General features: G+C 43.8%; 1 protein-coding gene and 1 long non-coding RNA gene across 6 annotated transcripts in view; one reads left to right on the top strand and one right to left on the bottom strand.

The window, feature by feature from the left end:
- The window catches only part of LOC108352122 (uncharacterized), a 30,208-nt gene extending 26,380 nt beyond the window's left edge, over positions 1–3,828 (bottom strand). For all 4 annotated transcript variants that reach the window (XR_005490693.2, XR_005490691.2, XR_010055444.1 and 1 more), the window contains exons 1-2: positions 279–3,828; positions 61–136 (exon numbers count right to left, since the gene is read on the bottom strand). This is a non-coding gene — a long non-coding RNA (uncharacterized LOC108352122). The remainder of the gene's footprint in view (positions 1–60; positions 137–278) is intronic.
- The window catches only part of Car10 (carbonic anhydrase 10), a 502,355-nt gene that overhangs the window by 421,387 nt on the left and 66,205 nt on the right, over positions 1–14,763 (top strand). The gene's annotated exons all lie outside the window — the stretch shown is intronic.

Genomic DNA, 14,763 nt, shown 5'->3' on the forward strand with positions numbered 1-14,763 from the left:
TGTAGTCTGTTAAAGCCCAAAACCGAGCAATGGGGAAACCAAGAAATCAAATGGACTTACATATCTTTTCTTGTGCGGATGGTTCAGAAACTGTTTGCAAAGGAGATCTGAAGTGCTCGTGAATCTTTGGGTCTCTCTGGGTGAGAGGAAAGAGGGTCACATTAGCTAGTTAGGCAAATGTTTATTCTGTCATGCTCTCAAGCCACTGATACCCTGAGATCTCTAACGAAGTTTTAGAATCAAAGGAACATGGAACCGAGACTGATTTTATCACTTACTTCCGCTAAGGCTATAGACTTCCTGTCACTGGGTCTCTGCCTGACCATGTGTAGAATGGTGCTTCGAGTGGATTAATCTGCTTTGCATCACAAAGACAAGTTGCTAAGATAAGCAACTGGCAAAGTGGAGGGTTTATTTGGCCCCCAGTTCTAGAAGTTTCATTTGAAGGCTGATTGACAACATTGCTTCTCGGCTTGTGGTACAATAGCACCTGAGCGTGGGGAAGAGACAAAACAGCTTATTCTATGACCTATGACCTGGAAGTAAAAGGATCAGAGGGAAGGATAGGCTATCTGGGAAGCTCTCAGGAGGCTCCGCCCCTTAAAGCTTCCCAATTGCTGCCACATTGAAAACGAAGCCTTTAACCACTAGGCCTGTAGGAGGCACTCTAGATACAAGCTAGAGCAAATTCCCTTCCTGTTTGCTTATCCGGCAGGCTAGAGATGGGCACTATTGGTGCTTAAAGCAGCTTCCAAGGGAGTGTTTCTCTGATCAATACTCAAGTAAAAACTCCCATCGTTATCATTAGCCCTTCCTATACCTGTGATTTTCAGCATGTGTCTGGTCTGCATGGAGACCAGAAGACTTGAACACCAACTCTCCGAGCCTGTGGCTCAGAAAAAGAATCTCATAGAAGAAATGGAGTCCCATGGGTCTTCGGGGACAGGCATGGTTTGATTTTCACTCTCAAGATAGCCCCTAGAGGGGTTGGGGATTTAGCTCAGTGGTAGAGCGCTTGCCTAGCAAGCTCAAGGCCCTGGGTTCCGTCCCCAGCTCCAAAAAAAAGGAAAAGAAAAGAAAAGAAAAAAAAAAAGATAGCCCCTAGAAGTCGTGTTTTCACTTACAAAATCTCCATGCTTTAGAGAGCATGGAATTTGGTTTGTTTTTTGTTTTGTTTTGTTTTGTTTTGTTTTGTTTTGTTTTTACTTTGAGGAGCTCTCGTGGTAATATTTCGAGAAAACAGAATAGAAAGAAAAAATTTACCCATGAACCTCCAGCTCAACAAATCAAATTGCTTTTTTTTTTTTTTTTAATTTCCCAAATTCAGCTCAAAGATATTTTAGGCAAAGGCGAAAATGAGTAATGACACTTCATTTGGAGACTTTTGGACTTCCCTTTACCTTAACAAGAAGATGGGAACACGGACCCATTCTATCACTTTGTGGGTAACTGATGCTTACAGAGAATCAAATGCATTCCAAACACTCGTGTTATTTGATACTACGTAGCTCAGCTAGACCTTCCTAGTGCATATGAGAAAAAACAAAACAAAAACAAAAACAAAAAACCCGACTTCCTTAAGTAGAAAGTAAGTGTAAAGAACCGCTAGGTTGTAGCATGAGTCCTAGCCAAAGAATTAATTGGTTAGGCGATTCTTTTATATAGTCTATTAATTCACTGGAATGGGACGTGTCTGCCACCCTGCAAGGACAGCTACATGGCCACACTTAATTTAAAGTAGCCCTCTTCAAAATCCCTCGCACTTTCTAATACTAACCGTTCTTCTCCGGCCTCCTCCCAAATCCCCCTGCTGTCTCACACTCCATCAGGTGGGTCTGTTTGCTGCCATTCTGCCCCAGGCCCACACAGCCTCACAGCACTACAGGGATCCGGGACTTGGGGCAAAGTTGTCAGAGCCATTGGCTTCTCTCACAGGTGCCTAGAGCGATGCCATGCGCGCTGTGGACACCCAGGAAACACGAGCGGACTGGCTGCAGTGGTGCCCAGCTAATGAGTACCAGGCTTTTTATCTGTGCTCAGAAATAGGAGGACAGATGGAGAAGAGGGGGAGAACAGCTTCACAAGGAGGCTCAGCTAGCGCTCCACCAGCACGCTCGTCAAGCATAAAGGATTCTGATTTCAGAGTAGATAAAAGGGTCAGCAAGAACCCTATATGAATGGCAAGTATGTTTAAAAAAAAAAAAGATTCCGGTCTGATTCTGTTTTTCTCACATCAAAGAAGAGATGAACTGACTGGGTTTAAAAAAAAAAAAAAGAAAGAAAGAAAGAAACTTCCCCAGTGACCTAGAAGAAAATACACACATTGGTAATTCTTTGAAATTACAAGACATTACTTCCCTAAAATATGTGTCTTTTCCATAGCTAACTGTAGAATCACTTAGTGTACAGCATGCCCAGTTCCCACGTGGTACCAAGCGGCAATCCTGTCCCATGCTGCGTCTCCAGCACCAAGAGCACCCACTAGCTGTACATGTCCTTAGAGAATACATCCCACTCTTGGACCTCTTGCTTCAATGTCATGACTCACCAACCAGATTCAGTCTCATCCTTTGGACTCTGTACTCAGGCTTCTGCCAAACTCGACCCATCTTTCTCACCATCCATGTATGCTAGACTAGCCTGACAACACACACTCCTGGGTTTCACTGGACCCTGACATCACTTGCCTGAGCTGTCAATTAGATTACTCTGTCATGTGTCCCAGTCCTGTGAGTGGAAACTCTTTTTTTTAAAAAAAAGATTTATTTATTTTATTTATATAAGTACACTGTAGCTGTCTTCAGTGCACCAGAGGGGGACATCAGATCTCATGACAGATGGTCATGAGCCACCATGTGGTTGCTGGGATTTGAACTCAGGTCCTCTGGAAGAACAGTCAGTGCCCTTAACCACTGAGCCATCTCTCCAGCCCAAGTGGAAACTCTTAATGATTCATTGATAAAAACTGAATACAGTTCGGTACTCTAACTGCATCTTCCTAGTCAAGTACTCTTGTCTATCTATACAAAAAACAAAAATGAACTTTATAAGGAGTTTTTTAGTTCTTGGATGACAATAATTGAGTAAAGGATGGGTACCAGATTAGTTGAGACAACAATCTGCCTTTAAGAACTGACTGCTGTGGCCAAATGAGGAAGGACCAAAACAATAAAGGCAAATAAGTTTAAATCCCAGCCCTGCCAATGGCCATAAGGCCTTGGGCAAGTCACTTGCTGATCTAGGCTTCATTTTCCATTCATAAAATGAAAAGGTTGCACCACACGATCTTCCAAATGCCCTCCAGATTTAATATACTTTGATTCTTTTATTACAAGTCTGCCTTTCTCAGATTCCATTTTCTCATTTGGAAAATAATGATAATATGTCTGGTCCAAATTTCCTCTCAGGGCTATTGTAAGTGTCAAATAAGAAAATGCATGAAAGTCCGGGGCACATTGTTAATTTGGGTGAGTGGGCAGGGAATAGGAAGGCCCTGAAGCCATCATGCAACTCACTGCTCCTCCTTGGTGAAATTCCCGGTCTGAGCTGTGACTGTGAAAATGCAGCCCTCTTCCTCTTTTGTCCAATTAAAGAATATTTTCAATGCATACAAAGTATTTTCAGATTTGTAGGAAGCCTACACAAAACCTGATGCAAATCTGATACTCATTAGAAGAAAAACGTGTGCTAGGGAGATAGGGGTGTCAGCGAGGTACTTGCTTTGCCAACATAAGGACCTATGTTCAATCCATACAAGCCGTGTGTGTGTGTGTTGTGTGTGTGGGGGGGGGCTCACTCGTGCACACACTGCATGCTCATGGTATAATCCCAGCACTGGGAAGATGGAAACAGAAGGATCCTAGCCTGCTAATCTATTCTATGAGTTCCAGGACAACAAGAGATCCTGCCTCAAAAGGAAAAGAGAGAGCTAAGGTTCTTTCCTAGTCTCCCTGTCCACTCGTTCAGACATGGGCACATGTACCCACTCACTGATGAAAACACACAGACACACACACACACACACACACACAAAAGAAATGTCATGTACTGTCCTGGTTTGCTTTTTGTTGCTGTTATAAAACACTAGCCAAAACCAACCAGGGTTGGGGGAGAGCTTATTGGTCAAAAACTCAAGGCAGGAGCTTGAAGCAAAAACTCTGAAGGAATGCTGCTTACTGCTTTACTCCCCCTGCTCATGTTCAGCCAGCTTTCTTATACAGCCCAACACACAGCTGCCTAAGGGTGGCACCAAGCAGAGTGGGCTGGCCCCTCCCATGCCAATCATCAATCAAGACCATGCCTCTCGTACATAATTGCAAGTCAGCAGAATAGAAGCAATTCTTCAGTTGATGCTCTTTCCTCAAAAGCCAAGTGGGTCCAGCTGACAACGAAGACTAGCCATCACACATATCCACTTAATTGGGATAGACCTTAATATTGGAGCAAAATCATGGGCCAATGGAATCAAGTCACTGTTACCCCAAACAAGTCACTCCAGTAACTCTGCTGCTCTATAAAAGGAAGTAAAAAACACTGCCTTGCTGTAGTAGGCTTCCAAAGATGGGAGCAATCTATCACATAGATTACTCCAGTAACACAAAAATTCAGTTTACTCTGTCCTGCTGACTTAAGCTATCTCTGGCTATAATTTACAGCTAATCACACATGCTATTACCTCAGCCCTTAGGAGGTAAGGGTAGGAAGATCATAAGATTGAGGCTAGCTCAAACTTGGATGCTTGAGGCTAGCTTGAAATACATACTCAGACTCTGTGCCCCCCCTAACCATCAACTGCCTATGAATTCTCAAGGCTAGGTGGGGCCTTATCAGGATATTGGAGGGCCCTATTTTGTGTAGATCTTGTGCGGGTAATCGCAGCTGCCATGAGATCAAGATGTTCATGGCCACGACATCCCTGTAAGACCAAGTTCCACAACACTCCACCCCATTCTCTTACTCTTAAATGTCCCCTCCCTAGGTAGTTCATGGCTGCTAAGGATGGGAAGACATTTTTCTCCAATGATGTAGAGACTAGTGAGGTGTCCATGTTCTCACTCACGCTCTTGAAAGCAAGTCTAAGGGAAATCACTAGGTTGCCAAAGCTGTCATGAAAGTAGAAAGGGGACAAGTTGGAAAGAGGAAGGAGATAAATGTAAGTGGGAAGGGGACAACGGATAAATGTGATCAAAATATATTATACGCATATATGAAAGTGTCATAGCCAAACCCAACATTATGTCTAATTAATACCGGTAGCGAAACAGTTAATAGTTACACATATTCACATTTGAAACTAGAGGTCTCAAAAGATTTAGGTGTCATATAAGAAGAACCAGAGACACAGCTCAAGTGTATTTCCTATTATGCTAAACTATTACTGTCTTTCTTATTGTCTCAGTGATAGAAAAACCAAAGCTCAGAGACAGCATGTCTGTTACAGTCCTGGTCTGAGAACCACACTCTGTCCTATCTGACCTCATAGCCCACCTCACTGCTTCCTTAAAAGGCTGGGAAGCCCAGATTCATTGCCAACTGTACATACTTAACTCCTTAAATCCCTCAAACCTAAGATTGAGACACTGTGAGTAAAAGTGGGTCTTGCTCCCTCTTGGACACTTTGGAAACTTTTAAGAAATGTTCCTGAGACTGACTGTGTCCCACCCCCATGCTAGATGCTGGAGCTACCAGGGGAAAACAGCATGGACCTGGCCGTGGATTCTTGGTGATTTAGCTACAAAGTCAACTTGGCAGCAACAACCTGAGTTCAAGTGTTACCTCAGTTGGGTGATGAATGATAGCATGACTTCACAAGTCTTGTGAGGATGGGTTGAAAAGAGCAGAGAGGGAGCCATCTGAAAGTTTAAAAATTTATGCTCACATACATCAATTTGCAAGTGATGGCATGCATCATTTATGTGGGGGTTTGGTGGCATTTGTTTTATTCAAAGCCCATTTATGCTGAACTTTCACCAGTGTTGTGCGAGTCTTTACAAGTCATCAAATCCATCTTCTCTGTAGTGTAATTCGATACACAAGCTGGTGTGTGGAATGCTGAGGCAAGCACTCAGGGACTGAGGTGAAATCAGGTGGAAAGGTCTGATGGTTGTGGAAATAGCCATTGCTCCTGGTCTACTATAGCAAACGAGATGGCAAGAGACTTCCTCCCCACCACTGTGTGAAGTGTAGAAATGGTTTTTCCTTGTCTCATTCAATGATCAAGTTTTGTGATCTCTGGTTGCCAAATACTAAGGGGATTTCTCCTTACCAGCAACCCAGGAATCAGTCCTACAGCAGATGCCAGCTAGATAGTCTCTTGTTCGATTCTGTCATGATGAAGTCAATATGGATGCAGCATCAGATCCCAAAGATTGAGGACTCAGTCTCACAACGTTGTCTCCATTTCATAGGCCAGCAACAAAATACAAATTGTGACCTGTGCTTGATCGGTGCTATGAGGTTTCCACAAATACTCCTGTGAATTTAATTTGCTACAACAGCTCTCAAAAATTAAATATATATTAGAGGAGGAGGGGGAGAAGAAAGAGGGGGAGGAGGAGGAGAAAGAAGAGAAAGAAGAGGAGGAAAAAGAGGAAGATGTTCACATTTTTTGAGGCAAAGGTGTCTGTAGCCCAGGCTCAAGCTCACTGTGTAACCTAAGCCATCCTTGAACTCCTAACCTCCTCTAATTTCATGCACTCAATTCTAGTTATAGGCATGAGCCACCATGGCTGACCTAGTGGTGTTCTATAAGAGGATTAAAACTGGTGCACATGAACAGCTGGTTGGCCCAGCGGCAGAGGGCAGGGTAGGAAAAGAGGTAAGAAGTCTCCATACCCACTCCTGCTGCACCGCTCCCCATCCTGTATGTGTTCAGTCACCCAGAAGCTTCCCACACCCATTCGGGAGATTCATAATGAAGGCTTCACTACACAGGTATGATGGATTCATTCATTGGCTGACCGTGATCAGTTCAACCTTCAGCCCCTCTCTCCTTTCTAGAGGTTGGAAGTGGAGCTGAAATGATATAGTCTGTTCTCCTTGTCACTAGTCCCTCATCCTTGCTAGCCAGATACTAGAAAGAGCCACCCCGTTGGAACAAAAGATGCTTCTCATGGCTGAGAAATTCTCCTGGATCTAGAAGTTTCTGTGTCAGGAACCAGAGGTGAAAGGCCCAACACTAAAATAAAGACGCCATCTCCTGCTCTGTGTTGAGAGTCAGGACCTAGGCTAAACAGTGCAACCAAAGACTCTTTTAGTACTTTTGTCACCCAGAGATCACATGGGCATTTGGAGCTCTGTGTCAGGGACTGGGGCCAGGGAGGGTCTGTATATTTCGTATCGTACAAGTAGGTTTCTGAAGATGGCAGCAAACAGTAGGACTGTAGTTCATTTTCTCATGTCCTAGCGGGCCTAAGATGGCCTTGCTTACAAATCCAAAGCTAAATATAATCCTGGTAAGTAAATGCTAGATTCATCATGACCTTGGTGAGCCCCAGGCTTTCTGTTGTATGGTAAAAAGAGAATTCCCTACCAAGTAGCAGGGATTAAGGGTGAAAAATGTATAGGCAAGAATTTCATATTGGCTTAAACATTTTTTGATGCCAATTCAGTTCAATGGGAAGACACCATAAGTCTATATGCTCTCCTATAAGATAACATGGAGGAACGCTGGCTAGTTGATATTCCCAGATTTGTACATTAATAAGTGATGGCATCATTCTTTTTTTTTTTTACTACATTGATGACATCACATAAGAAGCAGCCAGGGTTCAGCGTGACTTTGAACAGGGGTGGGAAAGAAAACTTTTGTTGGGTATTTTTTTCCTTCTGAATAAATGTCACTTTGTGACCCAGGAGAAGGAACCATGAACACTGCAAGAATCCTTTTTGTAAATAGCTTCCTGCCTCAACTCTATCTCTTCTCTCCAGATCACCAATTATTTCCCTAATCTAGCCATCCCCATGTCCCTGGGGATCTGCCACTCCAACCAAATTCCTCTGAAATGAGTCAAGGACTATAATGTACCATCCAACCTCACTTTCTGCATCAACGTTAGAGGAAGAATCCCTGAGCGAGGTGAACTTGGTGGCCTATACCAGAGGTGGGGACACAGGGGGCTACAGGAGAGAAAATGATGGCCACGCTAATGTAGTTTTGCATGTTTATTGTATTGTATTTGTTATGAAATACAGAATTCTAAGTGCAACAGCTTAGAAACTGGCTCCTCCCTCAAAGTGTTTTAATGTCCCATTACTACATTGAACTTAGACAATGAGAATAAGAAGACTAAAAAGCCAGAGCCCTGATAATAAGTCAATACTTTGAGAGAGGGCTCTTGCATCGACGGACTGTGATATGGCTTTATTCTGTGAATAAGAGGTACCTTAGCTGGCATCTCAAAGAGAGCCCATGAATTCTCATTCACTCCTGCCCAGTGTCTTCTCAGACCAGAGATAGTCCCACAGATCTAGATGAGGGTATAGCCTCCTGAAGATTCCCTCTTTTGGTAGATGAACTGACTCCTTCACTCTCTACTCAAGTCCACTCTTGCCTACATTTTATGCCATTTCTCCCACCTGCCCAGAACCAGTGAAAAGCAGCAACAATGGCACTTGTTGCCTACTCAACCGTGTCACCTATGTAGAAATCATGGCAGTCTCTACTAAAGGCATCCCTGTCACACATCTGAAGAAAGTCCAACCTTGTAAGATATCCCAAAGAGCCCCAGAAGGAAGAAGCAAATTATTTTCTTGGTCGAATCGCCATGTTTAGCCTTCTATATGTTGCCCTATTTGAGTTTCATATACCCCATGAAAAAGTAGATACCGTTCTTATCCAGAGGAAAGGAAGTGAGAGGATGCCTAACTTGACAAAGGTTATGTAGAACAAATGTGTGGAACCAGTGCAAATTTCCTTTGACTATAAAATCTGCTTATTCCTTATTGAGCATTTCCTCTTAGAGACAGAGATGGTAACACAGAATATCAGGCCCTGCCTCCCAAACTCACGAAATTCCAGAAATACATTTTGTGGAGGCCTCAGGCTGATGCCAGTGCACGAATAAGCCTGTGTGTGGTAGCCTCTTCCCTCCTCCTAGTCATGCCTGAATCCCAGCCATTGGCTCAGTCCCTTAACCAAGAATGGCAATAACACCATTCGTTGAGAGAGCCATCTTGAGAAGTAGCACCCGATTCTTCTAGAAACTCTAAAACAGGAAAATACCTCCAGCCTCTGAGTTCTTGTTCAGCTAAGTCTCTGTCTGTGATGACCTTCTAATCTGAGCCCACAAAGAGCTTCCCAGCCTGAGAAGAAAGAGGGCATCTATGGTGATCATGACAGATCGCCAGGCAGCTGCAACACTGACATGGGCAGGAACTAAGCCCATGTCCCATCCAGACAAATCCACCCTCTCTCCCTTTGCATGTATGGCAGGTGATAAGATATGTTATCTTGTTTGGGCCAACACAATAGAGGAGAAGCTACTCCACACGCTGTGAGAAGAGAAGCCCTGTCTGTGTACAGAGACCTCAGAGGTGGCACTGTACACATGTCTTTATATACAGCTTATGATTTCCCTAGCTAAGAGCCTGACCTGCACACTGTGTCGGGAATACTCACTAAGTCTCCTTGCTTTATACAGCAGCCCTCACTCCTAAAAGAATGTTCTGTAGATCAATACTAATCCATGGTACCTATCAACAGCACAACCCCAGTCCGAACTCACCTTCTCTTTACAAAATAAACTTTTATTCCTACAGGCAGCTAATCTTGTAGTTTTAAGTGTCTATTCCTGCACTACAGGCCCTGTGCCAAAGAAAAGTATTTCAGGGGAAGAAAACCAAATTACTAAGCATTTTTGGGTGCTGTATTTCCTGATTTTCACAAGGACCCTGTGACGTTGCGTTGTCTCTACTTTCAAGACGCAAAGCTTCATAGTTAATGAGAATCCATACCAAGGTTTTAAAAGCCAGGCCTTCTGCTAAGACTCAACCGCAAGCCAAAATTCTTCAAAGAATGTTGTTAAAGCATTTGGAAGGGGCATGAAAAGAGTTCTGTGCCCAGCTAATGCAATATGAAACCCGCTTGCTATCAATTAAACACATGTTGTATACTGGCTAGGTTTTTATCAACTTGACAGAAGTTATGGTTATCTGGAAAGAAGGAACCTCCATAGCTGGAGAGATGGCTCAGTGGTTAAGAGCGCTGACTGCTCTTCCAGAGGTCCTGAGTTCAAATCCCAGGAACCACATGGTGGCTCACAACCATTTGTAATGGTATCTGATGTCCTCTTCTGGTGTGTCTGAAGACAGCTACTGTGCGTACTCATATAAATAAAATTATTAAAAATATTTTTAAAAAGAAGAAGAAGGAACCTCCGTTGAAAAACTACCCTCTCAGATTGGCCTGCAATTGGTTAATGATTGATGTTGAGGGGCCTTATCCCACTATGGGTAGTGCCATCCATGGACTGGTCCTAGGCTGCATTAGAAGGAAGGTTGAGGTTCTGTAGAGATGGCTCAGTGGTTAAGAGCGCTGGCTGCCCTTTCAGAGGACCTAGGTTTGATTCCTACCATGCAATGGCTGCTCATAACCAACTCTATGTAACTCCAGCTACGGAGGAGCAGATGCCCTCTTCTGGTTGCCATGGGCATTGAATATACATAGCACACACACATACCCATACACGTTAAAATATTTTAAAAACAAAATCATTTTTAAAAAGAAGGAGGAGGAGGAAAAAAATCAGGCTGAGCAACCCATGGGAGCAAGCCAGTAAGTAGTACTGTTCTGTCATCCCTGTGTCACAGAAGCATGTGCCAAAACATAGCCTTTCCTGCCTAAGTCCTGATGTTTCATCGCAGTACGAAAAGGGAAACAGAAGGTGTGGGTTCACCTCTTTCTTAATATGTAAACCAAACAGGGTCTGGAGCCTGGAGGTGCTCAAACTACAAACCAACCTCATTCATCACAGGCAAATGTGGACCCTGGTCTTCTCTAGTAATCACTTCGGAATCTCAGTGAGGCGAGAGGTCCTTAGTGCAGTACTGTAGAGCTCCCACCCCTACCCAGACCAAGGGGATCTCTGCTGTGATTTTGATTACACCTCACAACCGATAGAAAAGCATCCTTTTCTTGGAAAACTGCTGTAATGGTATGTACCCAGAAGGCTACTCCACACCCTGGCACTACCACCAGCACAGAAACCCAGAGCCAACAAGTACATGACACAGAACTAGAAAATACCAAGGCTTCTTATCTTGTTTGGAGTGGGACTAGCATACACAGTACGTCCTCCAGTGCTGCCACGGGGCTCAGCTATCTGCGACTGAGTAGAGAGCTTGACTTGTACATTGGACTCCTACTCTGTTCTCTCTCAATCCTCCTTCCTCTGAGAAAGTATTCTCAATGACTTCCTGACCTGAGCAAATCTCGGGACTTATAAAAAGAGAACCCAACTCATCTGCCTGTCTTCTACATCAGATTCTCAAACAGCCCCTATGTCGTGTCTTCATCCATTCAGAAGGTGCCTTCTGAAGTTAAAACCAACAAGATCTATTTGTGTTTTACTGGTTTTGTTGGCATTGAGGGTAAGGAAACTGGTCTCTTAAAATACTCAGGGCTGCTAAATACACACAGTCATTGCCACTTTCCTGACTGCCCATCGCTGAGTATCGGGAGAACATCCCATCTGCTGATGGGTGCCTTGAGTTTTTGCTTTTGAGTTATGGAGTTAACCCACATGTGAGCCGCATTGAAAATTAATGCGCCTCTCGTCTGATCATTTTCCTAGAGCCTTTGGTGAGGCTGATGTTGAGCTTCTCAGATAGTTATCTGGTCTTGGGTTTGGGGGTGGTTTTTTTTTAATTTTGTTTTTTTTTAACTCCTTTCATATGCTGAGATTTCTGTCTGTGAGTTTAGCTTCAAGTCTACCGAACCATTTAATTAACTTAAGTGTTTAAACTTCTAGAGGTGTTGATTGATTCTAATCAGTATTTTCGGCTCCTCTAATTGAAGGCTTCCTCTCTTGGACTATTGTCAGTGAAGCAAGAAATATTTGTTCAAACAAAAAGCAAAATATTGCTTAGTCTTTGGCATGATCTAACACAAATTTACTTCGGCCCATAATTGCATGAACGTGGGGGGGGGGGGGAGGCCCAAATGAAGCCAATTTCTGCTTCCTTTGAAGAAAGAGAAGCAGCACCAGGAAGAGAACAATACCACAGGCCCAGGGAGAGAGCTCTTACCACCTCTTCTCCCTCACCAGGACTTGAGTTTCCAGGTAAGCTCCTTCCTTCAAGTCTGACAGTTTTCCCTCTTCCTGGAAAACTCCGCTTGGGGGCATGTTTTGAAGGGACGCCAGCCACCTAGAAAAGGTGACTTTCTCTTTTTGACAACTCCTAGCTAGAAAAACAAACCACCCCACCTCCTTTAGCCACGCCCCCCAGGCACAGGCAAACCACCTGTTGAGCAAGTCTGTCTGTGGATGATGAGGAGAGAGACAGGACTTTCTCATCCAGATGTTCAGGCTGCCTAGGAGTTACTCTGTGTTTGTTTGCCCTTTAAAGTTTTGTGGGGAGGGGATCCAGTGTCAAGGCAGCCCAGGAAGCCTCTCCAAACCGCAGGCACTTGAAAAGTGGCCTTGAGGCCCTCCCTGCTTGGGCTTCTGAAGACTTGGCTTTCCTATTGCCTTCAAAAAGGTTTTCTGGCAATCTGATCTTGGTCTCTCCTGAGACAATTCTGTTCTCGTTGACTTCATTGGGCACAAAATAATGTATTATGGATATTGCATTTTTTTTCTGCTAAGAAAATGTCAGCTTCTAAACTAGATCAAACCGCCCTCCAGTTCCTCCGTGCTGGCTCATTTTAATTATTGAACCTCTCTCCCTGGAAAGCACACTCTGTGCTATTTGCTAAGACACTGGCAGTTTTAACACAGTTTGGAAACTTTTTTGGAGATTGATCACCTCAGGAAAACAGGCAGCTGATCACTGGAAGAATTCTACAATTGTGATTAGTTTGCTGTGAGGTGACTTGGAAGAAGAGGGATCGATGGGGGCTGGGGAGTGGGGTCTCCAAGCTTCCCCCCCCCCACGCCCCAGCCACCAGAGCTGCTGCTGAGACAATGCCTCTGCAAGCAGCCATAAACCTTTGCTTAGATTCCAGTCAATTCTACAGCGCATGGCTCACTACCACCCCCTTCTCCAAATCTATTGCTTCAGCTACTCCCTCCCAGCCACACCCACTGTCTTTCTTCCTTGGGACCAACCTGAGCTTTTCTCTGCCATTGGCTCTCTGCAAATACTGTCTTACATGGTATGGTCTTCTAGTCTGTGGTTTGCAAGCCTGAGTATACTTTAGAATAAACAGACTATCACTATTGCTAGATCAAGTAAATTGCAACCACCCTAGGCGGTGCAGTCCACCATCGGTATTGGCTGAAAGCTCCCAGGTGATATTAAGGCATTTTAAAAGTTGTGAGCCATTGCCTTTATGCAGCTGTGCCCTCCCGCTGTTCAAGTCACAGATCAAGCATTCTTTTCCAGAAGCAGCCCCTTACCATTCCAACCAAAGCAGTCTGAACTCTGTTCCCTAAAATGTTACATTACTTGCTGACCTCTTTACCTCCATAAAACTCATCACTGTCCAAAAATCTTCTCTAACCTTTATTTATTAGACAATTATCTGTCTTCCAGAGAATGAGCCAAGCCTTATGAGATCAAGTCCTGTTGACTTCTACATTACGGTGTGTGCATGATACACAGTAATCACTCAAAAGATAGTTTCTAGATGAGAGAATGAATAAATGAGTAGGCATATTGAATGAATAAACAAAACAGTGCTTGAGTAAATGAACTTCTATCCTTAGAGTCTAAGTTACTGTCTTTGATGATGTACTTACTGAGAGACACCCCTATCATGCCTGGGAAAATACAGTCGTTCTGCAGACAGCCTTCCACTTCTACCTTTTGTTTTTTTAAGAGAAAGATGCAAAAACATCAGAAACAGCAGCAAATCTACAACTCACTCTCCCAGGTTGCTTATCAAGACTGAGGATTTCATGAAATGCTAGCTAATCTATGATCAGTCCTTCATGTGCCCCATCAGACACCTGCCCTCAGGTCAGCAAGCTAACACTTTGCTGTCTTGTTCTTTCTTCACCAGAGTGCTCAGGTACTTACTTCCCCTCCCTGCTAGTCTCCCATGGAGAAGTATTTTAAGGACTTGGTAGACTCTAATGGGGAGAACTTAAAACAGTATGGAAAGATTACTTGGAGAGATGGCCCAGTAGTTAAGAGCACTGGCTGCCCTTCCAGAAGACCTGGGTTCAATTCCCAGCACTGACATGGTGGCTCACAAGATCTGAAGTTCTTAGTCTTAGGGGATCTGGTGACCCTTATGGCCTCTATAGGCACCAGAAATGCATACAAAATGCTCATACACATAAAATTTAAAAATGAATATATATATATATCATAGAGAAATACAGTTTTCTGGGATCCCTATCCACCTTTAAGTGCCATCTTTTGCTCCCCTCTATCCTCAGCTCTTTTCTGTGTCCACGCCTGCTATACATGCTTCCTTAAGCGTCTTATACCCAAAACTGTCTTCATTGCACCAAACAGCTCATCTTCCCATATTAGAGTCTGATCCATGTTCTACTATAATGCAAGTATGTGCACAATGCCTAGAATGTGAGCAGATATCAAGGCTATCTAAGGTCACATGTGGATTCTGCAGCCCAAAACAGAAGGCTTGGAGAT

This window comes from Rattus norvegicus, chromosome 10 (genome assembly GCF_036323735.1).
Source record: "Rattus norvegicus strain BN/NHsdMcwi chromosome 10, GRCr8, whole genome shotgun sequence".
NCBI classification, from domain to species: Eukaryota; Metazoa; Chordata; class Mammalia; order Rodentia; family Muridae; genus Rattus; species Rattus norvegicus.